Raw genomic sequence first — 20,877 nt, 5'->3', positions numbered from 1 at the left:
CCCGCCCTCGCTGCGCCCGAAGAAGCCGGAGGGGATCGCGTCTGCGATCCCCTGCCTGGCCCCTTCTAAAAGGAGAAATGGGGCTGAAGTCGGTTGGCGCTGCCGACTTCAACTCTGTATCTCACAAGCGTGGTGTTGGATGGGAGGTCCGGAGGGGCTGGATTTGTCATCAGATATCACCTTGGGTGTCTGGCTGCAGCGGGTGGCCGGTGTATACCAGGGCTTACAGTAGTGGGGGCTGAGCTGCGGGCAGCTTGGGAGGGCGTATCCTATACGAGGCGGATGCTCGGTGCCAGGCAAGTACACCTCGAGGAAGATTCATCTATAGTTATCGATTGGATTCGGGGTGCGGACCGCTATAGTGATGGTCATTCTCTTATTCGTGAGACCCGTAGGTTGGCTAGGGAGATGGACGATTTTGAGGCAGTACATGTATTCCAAGAGACGAACAGAGCAGTAAACTGGGTCGCCTCTTATATTGCACGGCATTCAGGAAAGATCTACTGGACTTCCACTGTAGAGCTCCCGCCCCCACTGTATTTTTTGCTTTCTTCTGATCTGGCAGGATGTACTCACGTTAGAGTTATATGAAATTGCTGCTTTCAACAAAAAAAATAAAAAAATAAAGCTAGTTACATGCATAGCAACATCCGTAAGGATTTCCTCTTAGGAATCGAGGTTCTAATTCTGCCTGCCATTCTCTTGAGTGAGTTAAGGTTTCGCATGCGTCATTCCCTCTGAAAGTAGAACTAATCACATTCAGAAGAAAACGGACAGGAGAATGATATCTGAAATCTATTTGTTTGACTACATCAGATAATCTGTCGTTGATTAAGCTAACTAATGAATTTAACATATAGCTGCATCTATTTGATACCTAGCAGATCAAAAACCTGGGTGAGAGGCCATAAACCATAGAGTTATTCAGTACTTCATATATAAGATCATATTTTAGAAATCCCTTGCTTCTCAGAGCTTATAGTATGTATATTTCAATCTCACAATTGCTGGTGGGAACTTGGCTGGAGATTCCTCGAAGAAAAATTTCTCGCTTTTGTTTAAGAACAGGCTCCTTTTTCCCACACACTTAACACCCAGTCATAATTGCTTCTCTGCTACATAATGATTTGCCCTTGCACCGTAACCGTTGTATGTCTAGTCGTTTTTACAAATTAGGCTTCTTTACACACTGGGAAACTTAACAACTCGATCATTTGTTTGACATCTACTTAAGGATTAGTCCTCATCAAAGGCAACCATTTTGCGTTTAATTCCTTGCCCACAGTTAAGGCCATCCAATATTGAATAGCCAGGAAGACTCCGAAATGTTATAAGAGTCTTGTTCGGGACCGTGCGAAACTTTATCTCTTATAATTCGTCCGGGTGCAACTTGCGTGGGTAGTAACATAAGCAGCTTCCAAACTTCTAACCAAGCATTTAGTGCTGACGCTACCAGAAGAGGGTCTCGTGTAACGCCTCCCGTTACCACCACAGGAAAAGCCACCCGAGCACTTGTCTCTTCAGTGAACAGAAGTTCGCATGCAGACAAAATATTACCTATTGCACGAGTCGCTTTAGGGATGACGTGCAGCCCGGGTCGTATTGGGGATTTGACATTTAATTTCCAATATCCCATTTCTCTAATATGTGGACAAGAATATGGGACCGGAGTTTTTTTTTTTTTTTTTCTTCTTTTAGGGTGCTTAACTATAATAACTCTAATTATCTTTAAGATCTACTTAATTCACAATTAATATGGAACTAAATATATGCTCACATGAATCTTTACCTACACCCTCTCTGTTTAAGTCTTGGTATTCTTGCTAGGCTAAAAATCCAAACCTATTTAAATATACTCATAAGTATTACGAATCCAATCACAAATACCATAATCAACTTATGGTTAATCCAGTTGGACTTATATTGCAGTATTTTTTGGTCCATATAAATTATAGGCTTAGTTTGCTTTGATACTATTGATAATAATGTAGGACTTCATCTAAAAAGGCTAGATAGAAGGTGTTATCTGGATTCTTTGGCTTTTGTTAAAATTTACCTAGTGCATAGCCAACGTGGGACTAAACATGCCTATATAGATCCTTATAGGCAGCTAAATGCATTGTTGATGTATATACAACTTGATAAAAATAGTTGTAAGAAAAATGGACTCAAACAAATTAAGGTCCAGGTTCTGAATTTTCTACTAATAAAAAAGATAAAGTCTATAAATTGATGTTCTAGCAAATCCAAATCAAGTTAGTTGATGTTCTTTGAGCTAATTCTTCAGTCTAGCACCCTGAAAATTCTAGCATGAAAACACTAGCTTTCTTACTTAGAAAAGTGATATTTATTTCATGGAAAAATTATGTAGATCATAACCAAGAAGATCATGCGAGATAATTGCAATGGAAGTTTACGGATTAAGGGATCTTTCCTAGTCAATGCAGTTTAATTTGTTGAATGATTATTATAGTAACTGGATCTTTTGTAGAATCTGCCTAGCCTCTGTTGTTGGAGAAACAGTAGAAACCCTACCATGCTCAATGCCATTGTACCTGAACATTGGATCACTAAAGTTTCCATCTACCTCAAATTTTCATATTGTCAAATCAAAACCCCTAAAAGGAAGAAAAGGAGATTGACTAGAGAGACATAGAATCAAAATTATCCGCATGAACATTTCAGAGTTTGTCACGCTCGCCTTGCTGTTTGAATCAACAACGACAATCTTTTGCAAAACAATAATTTGATCATGGATAGTCTTCGAATCATGCTATTTTTGTGATTTGCTTTGAAATTGTTTAGTATCACTTCCCATAAAGAACATATACAAATGAAACAGCAGCAATATTCCTGTAATCATTAAATTCACCTTCTTTTTTTTTGGTAAATGCGCAATTTATATAGCTCTAACTTGAGTACATCCTGCCAAATAATTCACCTTTTTCGTTGGAGGTGACGAATGGATTCAATTACTTAAAGCAAATGATATCAATTTGGACAGCACGTATAGCAAAACATGTGCTGGTAGTCGATCACACTTAATACTTCTTCAAAGATGTTTTGAAATTGTCTGCAACTCTTTCTATCATCACATGGAAGGAGAGAATTATAGACATTTTACTAGAAATTTATTTATTCCCCACTAATATATCACTAGATCAAGAGAAGAGACAGACCACTTTATCAAACAGACTGACGATCACATGGAAGGAGAGAATTATAGACATTTTACTAGAAATTTATTTATTCCCCACTAATATATCACTAGATCAAGAGAAGAGACAGACCACTTTATCAAACAGACTGACGATCGAACTGCATATTCTGGATTGCAATAAACATAGATACTGAGGAGACTAAAGAAAGACGTATGCACATATATCGTTCACTTTCTTTAATCCTTATCTAGACACTGACATACTCTTTTTTTTTCTTCTCCCTTTCTCTTGATCTATCAAGTACCTACTTCTAAACGAGAAATTAAGACAAGGCAACGGCGAGGAGAGATCAAGCCTTCTACAGGTTAAGGTTCAGATCCATCGTCACGGAGCTGCCATCAGCGAAACCACCGCCGCCCTTGAACCCGGCAAGAGCTGGCGCTGGAGCCTCCTCCTCGGGATCAACCAGCAGACCTTCCACCCATTTCATGACATCTTCACTCAAGTCCTCGGGACGCACTGCGTTACAGCCACGATGGTTTGGGTCATGGCGAGCACCTTGCCTCTCCTCCACCGACTGGCGGAGCTCTTGCCGCAGAATAGCACCCGTGGGCTCGTCAGGCAGGTTCAGTGTCACAACCCATACATCAGGTACTGTGACAGTCCCTTCTTGGTGGCTAGGCCCACTCAGAGCAGGAGGAACAGCGGGAGGTGCGGCCTGGAGCGGCCGGATCTCCTGGCTCCTCCTCACCGAGCGGCCCCTCGTTTCCTGCCACATGACCTTGAGGTGGCGGTGGGAGTTGTGATGCCCGCCTAAGGATTGTGGCGTGGGGAACGGCCGGTTGCAGAATTTGCAACGATAGAAGAAGGCCCGGCCGTCGCTCTCCCTCTGAGCCTGTGGCGATTGAGAGGCCGCATGGACCGCAAGGGCTTCCGCCATTGCAGCTGCAGTGGAATAGCGGGCCTGCAAGGTGGCTGCATTAGTGGCAGAGGTTCTCGCCATCGCCCCTGGCCTGTTAATATGGGAAAGGGACCTGTTTGTGGATGGGGAGGAGCGTAGGGACCGGAGAGACCTCATTGAAGGCAAGTGGAGAGAACAAAAAAGAAAAGTAGGGGGAGGGGCGGAGTTGTTCAGAGGCTTGGGGTTGGTGACGTTAATTTATGGGAGGAAGTGGGGTATACTCTGGAGACAGGTAGAGGTGTTGGTGTTGGAGGGCTGCCAGGAATCAAGAGAATGAGAATGCAATGCCTAGCGTTGAGACAGTTTTATCATCTTTTCTTTCTATTTTCCTTCTACGAGTTATTGAAAATTTGGAGTATATTTTAGGTTTAATATCAATTGATTGTTAAGGGTCTAGACTTGCATGCTATGGGGGTATACGCATGAATGGCGGTATAGGGATTCGAGTCAGCATTTATGGCAGTCGATGTTTGTTTTTGAGGATGGTTAGTTTGTCTTTAGGATTTCTACGATGGGAACATGTATGAAGAATGATGGTCCAACTGAAATGCCAAGTGCCCACAGAGAGGGAAAGGGAATGGAATCAAGACAGACAGTAGTTATGAGACATAAAAGGTTTGTTAGAGACTAATTAAGTCCAATCCTTATTATTGGTATTGAAGGAAAAAAAAAATAGTACAATTCTGTTCAGCAAAAGTCTAAGGCCATTTATTTAGTGATGAAATGGGACAAAAAATTTTGACAATTTAAAGTAGATTTGGCAAAAATTTCATTTCGAAGATAATCACATTTCTTTAGAAAATTACCTAAATTAAGTTTGAAAATTGTATAGTGCATGCAACTATTGCTAGCTTATCACCTAATATCAGTGCATAATCATTGCATACCAAATTCAATCTTGCACACTCTCAAGTGAATGTGTGTTAGGTAAATACATTATCTATGGGGTACAGCAGGAGAATGGAAAATCAAGTCAGCATCAAGAGTTGATATGTATTTAGATGATGGTTAGTGGTTATTTTTATGGTTTCTAAGAAACGTATAAGTACGCAAGAGTGGTGCTCCAGCTGAGAAGCCAAGTGCCTAGGGAGAGGGCAAGAGGATGGAGTGAAGCCAATCAGTAGTTATGAGTCTGAGACACACCAGAGTGATTGGCATACATGGAGTGAATCATAAAAGAAAGTTCATTGGAGACTAATAAAGTATAATTCTTGTTGTGCTAGTTTTGTAAAACTACAATATTGTTCAGCTAAAGACTTAGGCCATTTACTTAATGATGAAATGAAATAAAGCTATCCACATTTTAAAGTAGATGGAAAATATATTACTTTAACATATTCACATTTCTTTAACAAAATGAATTAATTTTGGAACTTGTATGGTGCATGTGACCATTGCTAGCTAGTTCCCCAATGTCAGTGCATAATAATTGCATGCCAAATTCAATCTTGCACACTCCCGAAGTAAATTTGTGTTAGGAAAAGACATCATATATGATGAAGCAAGTCAGGATTAAGGGGGTCGATGTTTGTTTTGGGAATGGTTAGTGGCTTTCTTTAGGGTCTCTGAGGAAGGAACAATTATGAAAGAATGGTGGTCTAGCTCAGAAACCAAGTGCCGAGGGTGAGGGAACGGGTAAGGAATGAAGGCAGGTGGCACTTACGAACAATTCTCTTTTGGAACACATAATAGTGTGATTGCTATACATGGAGTGCATGACTATAAAAGTTTGTTAGAGACTAATTAAGTTTAATTTTTGCTATTATTATTGCAAGAAGAAATTCCCCACAATTTTATTTAGCAAAATACTTAGGCCATTTAGTTAGTGATGTGAAGGACTGAAGCAATTCCATGTTTTCAAGTAGATGTAAAAAATATTACTTTAACATACTCACATTTCTTTAGAGAAAAAAATGGCTTAAGATTGAAAATTGTATTGCGCATGGGATCACGGCGAGTTGGTGAATAGTCATTGCTCACCAAATTCAATCTTTCATGCTCTCAAAGTGGGGCAGGTATATAGTGTACGCATTATATATGGATGTCTGGCGGGAGTATGGGAAAGCAAGTCAGAATTAAGATAGCGGATGTTTGTTTTGGAGATGATTATGATTATCCATGGGGCTTCTAAGATAGGGCCAAGTATGAGAGAGTGGTGGTCCCATTGAGGAGCTACTGTCCTGCGCGAGGAAAAGGATGGAATGAAGACAAGCAGTGATTGTGAACAGTAATCTTTTTGGATGCATTGGACTATGATGATGATACATGGAGTTCATGACAATGAAGTTTGTTAGAGACTAATTGGGTTCAATGCTTGTTATATTGGCACTATAAAAAAAAAATCACCACAATTTTATTCAGCCAAAGACTTAGACCATTTCATTAGTTATTCAATGGACTAAAAGAGTAACAACTTTTGAAGTATATGCAAAGCTATCTGTCACGCCCCAAACCCACCACTCGGGTCGACCACGTGACATGGCTGCATAATCTCTAAAGTAAAATCCTAGAGATCATGTAAGGCCTAAAGAGGTATAATATTCACAAAAATGCTGGAAATTAACGATTTATGTATTTAAATCAAACCAACTAAAATGTACTGATTGATTACATAATTTCAAATGTCCATAAGCAAAAGATAAATTATCTTCTAACTATCTAGCAGTCTGACTCCAGATTGATCTCACTTCTCATCCCATCCGATGGATTCTACAAATCCAGTGCCTCTGAAAAAGAAAGTAAGTGTAGTATGAGCTTTTCCAGCCCAGTAAGAATCCCAACAGCCACACCAGTACTAATAAGAAAATAATCCGAGCAACAAATAAGTGTTATATCATCATTCAAAAAAACTCAACAAACAACAAGTATATATAAACTAGCACTACAGGAAAAGTCGGTTTTACCGACGCTTTTTTGCCGACGCTTTTCACAAGCATCGGCAATTTTTGGTCTAGCGTCAAAATTTGCCGAAAGACGACGCTAATAAGCGTTGGTGTAGTCTTGGGCCTAAGACGACGCTAAAAAGCGTCGTCGGAAGCCAACATTCCACCGACATCACCCTGAATCCCAACGAGCCCTCTCTCTCTTTCCGTTTTCCCGGCCACCGCCCTCCACCCTCAACCCATTCCAGAGATCGAAGAGAAAACGGAACCCTCTCCCCATTCCTCGTCCATTCCTCGTCTTCTCTCTCTCTCTCATCATCATTGCCCCCCCTCCCTAACCCCCTCCAGATTCAAGAAGCAGAACGGCTCCGGCGATGATGTCTTCGCCCGCCTCTTCGCCGCCTCCTTGGATCCTGACTTCGCCCCCCTCTCCCTCGAACTGCGGATCCTCAAGTCCCGCCTCATCGTCGGCAAGACCCTCTACGGCCTCTTCCTCCTGCGCTCCTCCCCGACCCTCGCTGAGATCGCCGGCCTCGCCGGCTACGACTACGGGGTCGTCGACATGGAGCACGACTCTGGCGGCATCGCGGAGGCCCTCCCCTGCCTCCTCGCCCTCGCCGCCGCTTTCATGAACAGGCCTTCTAGTGGCGGTGGAGTGGCACCAGCAGCCACCCAACCCCAAGAACCCCATCGTCTTCTTCGACGTCACCATCGGCACCATCCCGGCCGGCCGCATCAAGATGGAGCTCTTTGCCGACATCGCCCCCAAGACCGCCGAGAACTTCAGGTCCGGTCCCTACTCTCTTTTTCCTCTCTCTCCCTCTCTCTCCCTCAGAGAAAAGAGGAAACCTGACCCTGATGAACTGAACTTAGAGCGAAGAGATAGAGACCCAAGCCAAGATTCTTGTTTGATCATGGACTGATGGATGATTTATCTTTCTTTTCTGGCAGGCAGTTTTGCACCGGCGAATACAGGTAGCCTGGTCTCTGTCCGTTGGACTGTGGGTTATTTGATTTTCTGAATTCATGCCATGTTTTGGTGGAAATGCTTTTGGTACTGATTCGTATTCTGGATTTGTTGGTTATGATGGGCAATGTGTTCCGATTATGTTTCTACTGAATCATGGGTTCAACGAGGTAAACCTAAGGCTAGGGTTTTGAGATTAGGAGAATGGATTGTAGGGTTAATATTAAATTAGCGTCCAAATAACATTTTGCTGTGCTGAAACTTTGTTGAAAATTTTGGGCTAGGAAACATGGGGAAGACATAGAGGAGCTTATGTTCAGTGGGAAATTGAGCTACTTGGCTTTGAAATGCCTAAGGTAATGAAGCTTCTTAAGTGCTCCAAACATCTGGAACTCTTATGTATTGTGGTCCTTCCCTCTGTTTTGCTTAGAACCTCTAATATGTGCTTTGATCATCTTCAGGTTCTTTTGACAGAGGAAATCTCTGGGTCTCTGCGTAAGCTGAAGGTACTCACTAGGTTCTCATTTACATATTGATTCCTTCTAGTTTCAGCTCTTGGCTACATCTGAATTTAAATATTATTTGCAACACCTCGGTGGGTCAGTGGGATTCCAAGCTCTGCTGCTATCCCAGAAGCAGAAGAGATCCCTGTTTTATATGATGGTGGTCAATAGATATAAGGATAACTAATCATGGAAAACACTTTCAGGTTAACAAGTTGTATACCTGGAATGATCTTGACTTGAATTCCCTGTTTCCGGAGAAAATCCATCTCCTCTCCACCTCTGCCAAAGACCTAAAGAGCCAATAAAATATTATCAAGCAGCAACAGTGATGATTCTTTCCTTTTGTTTTCTTTTTATGGCTAAGCAATCATCACAATCATCTTTAACCAAAAAAAAGAAAAAGAACCTATGAAGCACAAACTCATCTGTAGGAGAGAACCTAAGTATTATTTTTCAAGCCTTTAGCAAATAATATCTATAGGATGCAGCATCTCCTTTTGGCCAGACATGTGAACCTTAAATTGCAGCTTCACACTGGACTCAGACCCAATAAACACCTCTGATCCAATCTTAGCCAAAATCTCATTGAATTTTTTTGACTGAAACTTTTGTCAGCTAGCTCAAATAGACAGTAACCTGGCTTTGTGCCAAGCTGTGAAGTTTAAATAACTTCCACATGGAACCATCTAATTTATCTTCTATCAACTGAGTGATGTTACTATATAAGTAACTTTCAAATTCATTAGAAAGCATATGTATGGTGATTGACCAATGAGTTTGCCTGGCTACAAGCTAAATCCAGCCTACATGCTTTTTTTTTGTGTATCACTTGATGTATGTCTTCATAATCGTATGTAGATTAGCCAACATTAGAAAACACTGACAGTAAATAGCTGAATCTTGCATGCCTTATAATTTACATTCGTATTTTTATTTTTTTAAAAAAAATAGCCATCTGTTTACAATACTGAAATCATTAATTTCTTTTAGGAACTGTCTTCCCTAAATAGGTTAGCCATCTGTTTATGTCTGTAACTTATATAATTCAATGCAGTTGTCATCTTCTCTTTGGATGGTTTTGCACGGTTATTCATAGTTAGGTATTAAAAAAAACTTTATATAGACTAGTAATATCTTGCTGTCTTTGTTCTGATTAAGTAGCTTGTGAGTGACAGGCTGCGAAGTGTATAATCTAAGGACTGGGAAAGGAACATCTGTGCTGGAAATGGTGACAGCATTTGAGAAGGCCTCTGGAAAGGTACCACTGCTTCTGTTTGCGATAATTTGATCAAAATGAATGAATCATCTCTTGTTTTCCATGCATTGAATAAAGTAAATCAATACAGTATCCGAACTTGTGCTGCTTGTTATACAAGTATTTGTAGTTTTTTTTAGAATTATCTTGGTAACTTATAAATTTGTAGTTACTAATCCTGGAAATTCTTTCAGAAAATCCCTCTGGTCATGGCTGGAAGGCGGCCTGGTGATGCTGAAATTGTTTATGCATCAACTGCTAAAGCAGAGAAGGAGCTGAATTGGAAGTATGTGCACAATTGTAGTATTAGTAGATTGTTACAGACATATGCATACATGAATTTGTGGCAAATATATTTGTTCCCATTTTTTTTCATTCCTTCTTCCATTTGTTCATTTTGGGTAGTCATCTAATTCACTGCAACCCTAAGAGTTCTTTGACTGAAAATGGGAATTGTCCTTATTGTAGGGAAAGGTATAGAAGTTAAATGCTTTCAACTTTTGGGGTATTAGGATGATGTTTCTGATTCATCATTCTAATTAAACAATGTTTCTGCTGTTCAAAATGAGCTTACTTTGGTTAAACGAAATGTGATTTTGGTATTTGACTTTTGGGGTTTATCCATGAGCCAGAGACAGCCTTAGTAATTAATTGCTGGAATTGATCTCTTGAGTTGTTCAAACTATTTGAGAGGTATACCATAGTTGTACTTTTTATTGGTAATTCATGAGCTTGTGCTTGTCAAATAATGTAGTTGGTCATGATTGCATTAATTACTTTTGGGGTTTATCCATGAACCAAAGACAGCCTTAGTATTTAATTGCTGTAATTGATCTCTTGGGTTGTTAAACCTTTTTGAGAGCTATATCATGGCTGTGCTCTTGATTGGTAATTCATGAACTTGTCCTTGTCAAATGATGTAGTGGTCATGGTCATGATTGTTGTTTCTGGTGCATAGTGTTTAAATTACTATGGCATGGTGGCAGCTATTTTGAGACTTCCAGCTATATAGAGGTGACATATTGTATATATGCTTCATTCTAATAAGGCCTCTAAGACTATTGGTCTACACATCATGCTGATTTTCCCCCTTAATTCCGTGATTCTGAGACATGAATTTCTAAATGCAGGCAAGCAAAAAGATAGCCTCACCAGTTTTTGCATCAAAATAAATTGCATTGGTTGTTCTTCTCGTTCTTTTTGTGGTGTCTCTGTAGAGAATACAGGGAACAGAAAAACAAGAACCTGCTGTGGAGGATACAGAAAATCTGAAAAAACAAAGACTCAGTTGTATTGATAAATCCTTTTTTTTTTTACACACACTTAGAACACATAATAGAGTACTTTTAAATAAACTCGATGACTTGACAAGGAAGTAAACACGTTCTACACTTGCCCTGTTTTTTCTCTAACAAACACAAATAGTCCTACATCATAGCATTAGTTAAAACTGTCCTACATACTAGCAAACAGGCCCAACATCCTAGCAACGAACTAGACACGTTCTGACTTATTCAAAAAACAAAATGCAATTGATTATTCTCTTCAGGTTTGAATTATTTCCAACACATCCCCTTAATTCAAACCTGTGGCTGTACTCCCATCATGTAACGGAATTTCTTGAACTTTTCTTCTGGCAGTGCTTTTGTGAGAATGTCTGCTAATTGATCTTCTGTGTTGCAATGCTTTAACTCCACTTCTTCTTTAGCCACAGCCTCTCTAATGAAGTGCTGACGAAGTTCAATGTGCTTGGTCCTCCCTTGATGAACTGGATTTTTTGTTATTGCAATGGTAGATTTGTTGTCACAGAACATCCATGTTGCCTCAACTTGCTTTTCTTTCAAATCACACAGTATCCTTCTGAGCCAAATTACTTGACATGCAGTGGTTGTGGCTGCTATATACTCTGCTTCCGTGCTTGAAAGTGCCGTGGCCTGTTGCTTCTTTGATGCCCATGATATCACTCCAGAGCCAAGATTGAAGACATAACCTGTTGTACTTTTTCTATCATCTATACAACCTGCCCAATCACTATCAGAAAAAGAAATTAGCTTAAAGTTAGTAATCTTGGAGTATTGAATCCCAAAGTTGAGAGTGCCAGCTATATATCTTATAATCCTCTTTGCTGCCCCAAGATGATGCTTGCTAGGATTATGCATAAACCTGGATATAATGCTCACAGAAAACATAATGTCGGGTCTTGTATGAGTGAGATAAATCAATCCTCCCACAATACTTCTGAAGTGCTTCTCATCAGTCTTTCCACTGCCATCACACAGACTAAGCTTCTCATTCATATTCATTGGTGTCTTTGCTGGAGTACAATTTGACATACCAAATTTTCTTAACAAATCAGAGGCATATTTTCTCTGGCATATGAAAATCCCATTCTGATTCTGAATGACCTGAATTCCAAGGAAATAATGCAAGAGACCCATATCTGACATTTCAAAATTTTTCATCATCTTATCCTTAAACTCTTCTATCATTTTTGATGAACTCCCAGTGTATATCATGTCGTCAACATATAAACATACAATCAGAATATCATCATGGGCATGGCATTTCACATAAAGAGTAGGTTCACTAGCACTCTTATGAAAACCATTGTCTAGAAAATACCTGTCAATTTTGCTATACCATGCTCCTGGCGCTTGTTTAAGCCCATAGAGTGCCTTCTTCAACCTGTACACTTTGTGCTCCATCCCTTTTATCTCATATCCTTTCGGCTGTTCTACATAAACTTCTTCATCAAGTTCCCCATTAAGAAAAGCTGATTTGATATCTAATTGAAAAACTTGCCAACTTCTTTGAGCAGCTAGAGCCAAAACAGTTCTAATAGTGTCAATTCTAGAAACTGGTGCAAAGGTTTCAAAGAAATCTATACCTTGCTGTTGTGAATATCCCCTTGCAACCAATCGCGCTTTGTGTCTTTGAAGAGACCCATCGGCATTAAACTTGGACTTGTAGATCCATTTGAGTCTAATAGCTTCCTTACCCGGAGGTAGATCCATCAACTTCCAACTGTTGTTCTTCTCGATTGCTTCAACCTCCTCATTCATTGCATCACACCATTCTTTCTTTGTCACTGCATCTTCAAAAGAGGTAGGCTCCATAGCAAAACAAGCAAATTCACATGAATTATATATGTCAGCAAGACTTCTTTCCTTGATAGGAGTTGAATCACAGGATGAACTTGATAATTCACTAGAGTCTTGGGAAGAAATCACAGTGGTAGATGGTTCAAGGGAAGTATTATCATCTTGTACACAAAATGGAATTTTTTCTTCATTCTTCCAATTCCATGCTTCATTTTCATTGAATATCACATCCCGGCTTATGATTAATTTTTTAGAAATAGGATCATAAAGCCGATATCCTTTAGTTTCTTCACTATAGCCAATGAAAATGCACTTTGAGCTTTTATCATCTAACTTTTGCCTTTTTTCAGATGGTATAAATACATAGGCTATAGAACCAAAAATCTTTAAATGACTTACATTGGGTTTCCTTCTGCTCCAAGCTTCATATGGAGTTCTCCCTTGAACTGCTTTTGTAGGAAATCTATTGATTAAGTACACTGCTGTTGCAACAGCTTCAGCCCAATAACTATTTGGAAGTCTTTTGTCTTTTAACATACTCCTTGCTGCTTCGACTATGGTCCTATTTTTGCGCTCAGCCACACCATTCTGTTGTGGCGTATAACTTGCTGTCAATTGCCTTTTAATACCCATAACACTGCAAAACATACTAAATTCCCTGGAAATGAACTCACCACCTCGATCAGTACGCAATATAGTGATATAGTGACCGCACTTCTTTTCAACAAGGGATTTAAATCTCTTGAATATAGGAAGAGCCTCAGATTTTTCTTTCATAAAATACACCCAAGTCATTCTTGTACAATCATCAACAAAAATAATAAAATACTTATTTCCATTCAAAGACAATGTCTGCATTGGACCACATATGTCAGCATGTACAAGCACCAATGGTTTATTTGCACGCCAAGCTTTTCCTACTGGAAATTTTTCACGATGATGCTTTCCAAATACACATGCTTCACAGACTTTACCATCATGTTTCACTAAGGGAAAACCAATTGCCATATTCATTTTATGCATTAGATGCAATCCACCAAAGTTCAAATGAGCAAACCTTTTATGCCATAACATGGATTCATCAAAAAATGCAGTAAATGCATTAAATACAACCTTAGAGAACAAGATTGGGAACATCTTATTTTCTGCCATTTTAACAGAGAACATTAACTTCTTGCTTTTCTTATCATAAATCATGCATTCATCATTATCAAACATGGCATAGTAACCCTTTTTCATCAATTGACCCAAACTTAACAAATTTTGAGTCAACTCAGGAACATACATGACATCTGAAATAAGTTTCTTCCCTGTCCTTGTATTAACAACAATGGTACCAAGTCCATGCACCTTCACTTGATTGTTATTACCCATTCTTACTTGTGTTTTGACAAATTCATCAATTTCCACAAAATAATTTTTGTTTCCTGTCATGTGATTACTACACCCACTGTCTAAATACCACACTTCATCATTCATTTCAGCAAGGCAAGAAAGAAACAACATATCTTCATTTTCATCCTTTTTGATTTCTTTTTCTTCATGAAAATGAGCTTGTTCTCTAGTTTTTTGGCGACAATACTTTTCAATGTGTCCATACTTTTTACAGTAAAAGCATTGTAGTAGTTCTCTATCTCTATTCTTATACCAGCAATCCTTATCAGCATGATTTGTTCTTTTACAAATTGAACATGACAGAGAAGTAGAATCAGTGTTACCTTCATTGAAGTTTCTCTGTTTTTGATGAAATTGGACTCTTCCTCTTCCTCGGAATTCATTTCCACGGCCACGGCCTCATCCTCTTCCTCTGTATCCCCTTCCTGAATTCTCTGACCTTTTCTTCAAATCAAGTTTTGACTGAAATGCTTGTTCCAAAGAGTTCTCTGTAGCCCTGTTCACCCGCTGCTCATGTGCTTGAAGAGAACCCATTAGTTCATTCATAGAATATATAGACAAGTCTTTGGACTCCTCTATAGCAGCAACTACATGATCATACTTAGGAGGAAGGCTCCTTAGTACCTTTTCAACAATTTTTTGATCAATCAATTCCTCTCCATAAGCTCTGATTTGATTCATAAGTGAACTAACTCGTGAAAAAAATTCCTGTATTGTCTCAGAATTTTTCATAGACAAGTTCTCAAAATTACGACGGAGAGTTTGTAATTTGACGGTAATTACCTTTGATGTACCTCGATATTCCTCCTTCAACACATCCCATGCTTCTTTTGCAGTAGTGGCAGCCATAATCCGTGGAAATACGGTATCATCCAAGGTTTGTTGAATGATATACAAAGCCTTTGCATCCTTCTTTTGTTTCTCCTTCAACTCATTACGTTGAGCTGCTGTTAACCTTTCATGTTCTGCAAGTTCTTCATATCCATTGTCAACTAAATCCCATAAATCAAAAGAGATAAACAGAGTTTTCATCTTGATGGACCAAAATTGATAATTGTCACCATTGAGAATAGGTACATTCTGTTGAGATCCACTTACTGCATTCATATTACTTGCCATGAAGTTTGAGGAAACACCCACTACTAGATCTGTCCGGCCACCTTTCTCACCGAACCAGGCTCTGATACCAATCTGTAGAGAATACAGGGAACAGAAAAACAAGAACCTGCTGTGGAGGATACAGAAAATCTGAAAAAACAAAGACTCAGTTGTATTGATAAATCCTTTTTTTTTTTTACACACACTTAGAACACATAACAGAGTACTCTTAAATAAACTCGATGACTTGACAAGGAAGTAAATACGTTCTACACTTGCCCTGTTTTTTCTCTAACAAACACAAATAGTCCTACATCATAGCATTAGTTAAAACTGTCCTACATACTAGCAAACAGGCCCAACATCCTAGCAACGAACTAGACACGTTCTGACTTATTCAAAAAACAAAATGCAATTGATTATTCTCTTCAGGTTTGAATTATTTCCAACAGTCGACTACAAAAGAAAGAATATCTCCCGGCGCTTTTTTTGGTCTATCCCGACGCTTTTAAGCGTCGGCGAATTTCCAGCCACGCATCACAAAGCGTGGGTCAGACGTCGGGCAGGTGGGCGTGGGTCGGGTTTAACCCGACGCGTCAAAAAAGCGTCGTCGCTCTATGCCGACGCTTTTAAGCGTCGTTCACGTTATACAAACCCGACGCTTAAAAGCGTCGGCGTACTTCAACCGACGCTTCCCACCGTATTTTGTGTTTGACTATGCCGACGCTTTTAAGCGTCGTTCATTTTATACAAACCCGACGCTTAAAAGCGTCGGCGTACTTCAACCCACGCTTCATGCCGTATTTTGTTTTGGACTATGCCGACGCTTAAAAGCGTCGGCATAGTCAAACCTATGGGTTGCGAACTTCTGGTAGTTGTGAACTTGAGGTTTGCTTTCTCTGTCTCTATATTGAAGACCACCAGCATCTTCACCATCCAAGGCTGTGTCCCTTGAAAAAGACACAGATGTCTTCTTAAGAGGCTCAACTATCACACAGCAACTCAATTTCAGACGACAATTATAAAACATCTAAATAGACAATGAACAAGGATTAACATATTATTATGCTTAAACATAAAAAAGGAGGATCTTGATTGGGTACAATTCCATCTTGGAGATTGAGTGAAAGATTCTAAATCATACAAAAATGATGCCTTAAAAGACTTCTTGTTGCGAGGTTTATGATACATAAAATCTAGTGATGTCAATGCCAAAGTTTGATTACTTCTTTTAAGTTAGAAGGAACAATGCCCAGCAAGTTTTGATGGCTTCTGGAGCAAAAGATCTCCTCTGTGTTTCTCGTCTGCATCCTCGGAGCAAGGTATGAAGGTAAGATGGAAAATTTCAAAGACATTGCAGGAGCTTCAGGTATCTCGCTTGAATCATCCATTTTCCAGCTTCAGGTTATCTAATCACGGAGCATCAATTCTTTCGGTCCCACATCACAATTCTCCTTGTGAAAATTATTCTTTGAGGTCTTCAAAATATGACGCAGGAATCTCTGAGGGAGGAAGCAATGCAGATACACACTTTAACTGTTCAACAGAGTGCTCGTCAGCCCAATGAAATTGAACTTAAGGTTTTGAATCTTGCAACTACTAAGTAAAACTGATGGCAGGGTAGAAGACAGGAACCTACCCTATGCTGCTTGTACTTCTCTCTAATAGCCAACAAAGAGGATCCTTTCTTGTTCAATTGCAAATCATGTATGGCATGAATGCACTACTTTAGCTCAGACGGCCTATAATCACTGCAGTGTTGAAGTATTTTGTTCTGGAAAAATGCATCAAGAAAATTGGGCACATCCAAGAAAGACAGGCAGTATATATACTAAGAAGCCCTGTAACTGAAACCATAAACATTTGGAGTAACATGCTCTTACCCAAGGGTTGGATTTTCGATTAACAGTCAATCTTGCAACAAAAAAGAGCTGAAGCAGCAGCTACTGATGGCAAGAACTGAACACAGCCATAGTCAAGTAAGCTCAACTCTGCAAGGTATCTGCCTAAGAACTCCAGCAGAGGAGGATGCTGTAACAGAAGGTGAAAAACCACTATGAATAAATGAACCAGAAGAATTGCAACCTCCAAGGCTAACAGGGTGGGCATGCTGTATTTTCATCCAGACCAAAAAGATTTCTAGAAACAAGTGGATCAGTTCTTCTTTGAGTATTTCAATTTGAACAGGGTGTCCTATAATTGCTTTGCCATTCAATCTGCTCATCAGAGAAACCAGAGGAACATGCTCACCTTGATAACTTGCTTGAACCTTCAAATCCACATCAAACAGCATAGGCCTCATGTTAGCAACATGGTAAATACTGCAGTTTGGACTGAAAGTTAGAGCATTGCCAGGAGAATATGGTTTAAAAGAACTTTGTTAATATGAGCTGCCAGCTTGACTTTAAAAAAAAGAAAGAATAACTAAAAAAATGTAGAACGCAGTGCTTTCTTTTTTTTATTTCTCATTTAGAAGCAAAACGTTTACCAGAAAAGTAACCTACTTGTTCTTAAGGATTTAAAACATGGTCAGTGGAGGATACCCAGAGCTTTGTTCTTATAAGCTGCCAGCTTTGAATTTACAAAAATAAAAAGAAGAGATATACAACTATATACTTCTTTTTCTCATAAAACTTTGGAAGCTACTGCAGCTAGAATTACATTGAGAGCAAACAATTACAACAAATTAGAACCTACTTCAAGTGTACTTACAAGTTCAATGACTAGAGAAGGATTCTATCAGTCAAAATACTTAAAATAGCGAAAATGACATAATTTACACGGATTAATCACGAAATTATGACAGTACTGATAATGGTTTCTTACATTCCAAAGAGATTACCCCACTCCATCATGTAGTTACTAAAATTATACTCTGGTATGTACATGAGGTCAGCTTCTCCATCCACCCCAAATTCTCCAACTAGAGGATGGTAAGTAACTGTTGAGAAGGACGAGGTAGGGCTGCCCTCACCCTCGCCGCCGCCACCGTTGTAGCCAGAAGCTCCATTCACTGCTTGGGAGAGCTTCCTCATGGACACTTCGGCCTCTGCAAGTTTCTCCTTTAGTTTCATAAGCTGCATGCCAAACAAAATACTTGGTTATCTTCTCCGATGAGCCTCAATAACTATGGAGCATCTTTATATGATGCAGTTCTTGAATACTAAACCACATCTATAGTAACTTGGAAGAGAGAAGCAGACCTCATTCTCAAGGTAGCATTTCTCGACGACGACGGTGTCGTGGGCCGACTTAAGCCACAACCTCGCTTGCTCGCTCTCAACATGGAAATCCACCATACATCTTACTGATCCATGAAACGGGAAAGAAGTACTAAAGAAATATATAAAAGGAAGGGAAGGTGGAGGGGAAGGAGTAAGGGCAGCTAAAAGAAGCGGAACAGCAAAACAAAGAAAAACACCGAAATGGATGTTCAGCAGCACAACAAATTACCCAGCCAGCTCAAAACTCTTAAGTCAGAAATATAAACAGCAATTACCAGAACAACAGGATCTATCTCTACAGGAAAACAACTCAAAAAAGAAAAAAAAGACAATCCTATAACATCATCAAGGACCTCAGCCAGCAGCCTCCAAGCATAGTCCTCTGATGCCTCTTCATAATCTTTCTTTTGCTTCAGCACCATGTGCCCGCTGATCTCCCATACAGCAGGGTTCACTTGAGTATCCAAGAGCTCCTAGCTCACTTCACCAAGAGCCTGTTTTTCAGCATAGCACTGAGCAATTTGGGCACAGGAAAGAAAATCAGCAAGGCTTGTTTCTACTACACCACGGAAAATTCATGATACAATTATGGATTTAGCCCACCTTCGTAAGTTATGATCATATTTAGAAAGAAAAATTAGAATACCGAGAGATCACCCTCTTCCACATACAGGTAATGGCAATAAATGTTTGATAAACAATTCCTAGCCATCCTTAAAAAAAATTAACCCATCAACTTATGACTACTATGCCTAGTATAGTTAAGAGAACCAACAGTTCAAAGTTCAAACACCGCTACTAGTTCAGGATATGAATTAGTTCACACCGCTTGTTCCCACCCACATTCCATCAAGGAGTATTCCACACATAAGTATCAAGTGCATAGACACCAGCATAAATGAAACTAGAAAAAAATAATAGAATTTACTAAAGAATACAAATAGCAAGCAACAAAAAAATTGACATGTAGAAGTCCAGTTACCTAGTATAGTTTACTTTCATGAAGAAGATGTATTCCAGTTACCTCATCTAGATCGTGGGAGTCAAGTCGTCCAGCCGGACTGCCTATCCTGAAACCAAATGTCAGATGCCTCAGCCATGCCTAGAAAGTTATAATGCTTTTGTCTTCACAAGAGGCACAAAGAAAAGGCCACGAGTCTCATCACAACCTGTTGAGAGATGCAATGAAGCTAGCAGAAAGATGAGAGCAATTGAGAAAGATGGACGGAGTGAGCGAATATTTGGAGTTCATTCCTCCCAGTCATTGGAAAAGGTAGATGCTGTTGCTTCCCCACGAACAGTTCTGGGTGAGAAATGCTTGTATGCTTCCTTAAATATTGATGTTAAGTATTGTCCTGTAACAAGTTCAGAACCCAGTGATGCTGAGAGTACCTCATCCTCTGTTGGTAGTTGTAGTACCAGCAATAGTCCATATAGATCACCACACTGTCCTGGAATGGGTCTTACTCAAGATTTGTCTCGTCGTTCAGATGATGCTGAAAGTTGTTGTGGGTCGGGAAGAGAATCATCTCTTCCCACTAAAGAGGTATTAGCAGCAGAAATTCATCAGTTGGAGTTGCATGCTTAGTGTTCCACTATGAGGGCATTCTATGCTTCTGGGCCCATTAGCTGGGATCAGGAGGCATTGATGACAGACCTGCGTCTTATGCTAAACATATCAAATGATGAACACTTGTCGGAGCTAAAGAATTTAGTGTCTTCTGAAATAGGCAGAACCTCTTAGTTAACCAGAAGCCATAATTAGGTCTTGGCAGAATACTTTTTTACTCCAGCATCAGGTTTAGTTGTTATATTTTTTCATTGCATTGTAATGTAGGGATCAAATTATAGCTGCATCTTGGGCAGTGAACTCATGTATCAGCTGTTAAGACAGTGAACTACTATGACCAAAACAAATTGTATTATAAGCTTCTATAGAGCAATGAATTATCTACCTTGAAGCCTTTTTTAATCTGATTTTGGTGTTTATTTTTTTTTGCTGGTGCCATTTTTTTCGTATTTTTATTTTTTTTAAAAAATGGAAATTCCGACGCTTTAAAGCGTTGGTAAATAAAGTGGTGGCACGCCTTCGCCGACGCTTTAAAGCGTTGGTAAACTATATGCTACGCCGACGCTAAACAGCGTCGGCAAAAATAGATTTACCGACGCTTTAAAGTGTCGGTGAAAACCTTTTCATTTCTTTAAACTGGGCATTCTTTGGGCTTTCCTGATGCTTTAAAGCGTCGGCGAATGTCGTTTTTGCCGACGCTTTCATTAGTGTCAGGAAAGCCCCATTTTTGCCGACGCTTTCTCCTAGCGTCGGCAAA

General features: G+C 39.6%; 1 long non-coding RNA gene and 1 pseudogene across 1 annotated transcript; one reads left to right on the top strand and one right to left on the bottom strand.

Annotated features, from left to right (window-relative positions):
- Window positions 1-15,970: 15,970 nt before the first annotated feature.
- On the bottom strand, window positions 15,971-18,539 carry LOC120104646. The gene is made up of 4 exons (XR_005507022.1): window positions 18,530-18,539; window positions 17,210-18,403; window positions 16,966-17,100; window positions 15,971-16,862 (listed from the first exon to the last, which is right to left on the bottom strand). It is a non-coding gene; the product is annotated as an uncharacterized LOC120104646 (long non-coding RNA).
- Window positions 18,540-19,633: 1,094 nt separating this feature from the next.
- LOC120104666 lies at window positions 19,634-20,525 on the top strand (annotated as a pseudogene).
- The last annotated feature ends 352 nt before the right edge of the window (window positions 20,526-20,877 follow it).

Source organism: Phoenix dactylifera, unplaced genomic scaffold (assembly GCF_009389715.1).
Source record: "Phoenix dactylifera cultivar Barhee BC4 unplaced genomic scaffold, palm_55x_up_171113_PBpolish2nd_filt_p 000064F, whole genome shotgun sequence".
Classification (NCBI taxonomy): Eukaryota; Viridiplantae; Streptophyta; class Magnoliopsida; order Arecales; family Arecaceae; genus Phoenix; species Phoenix dactylifera.
Note: the sequence above shows the minus strand (reverse complement) of the source record. Positions and strands in the feature narration are given on the sequence as shown.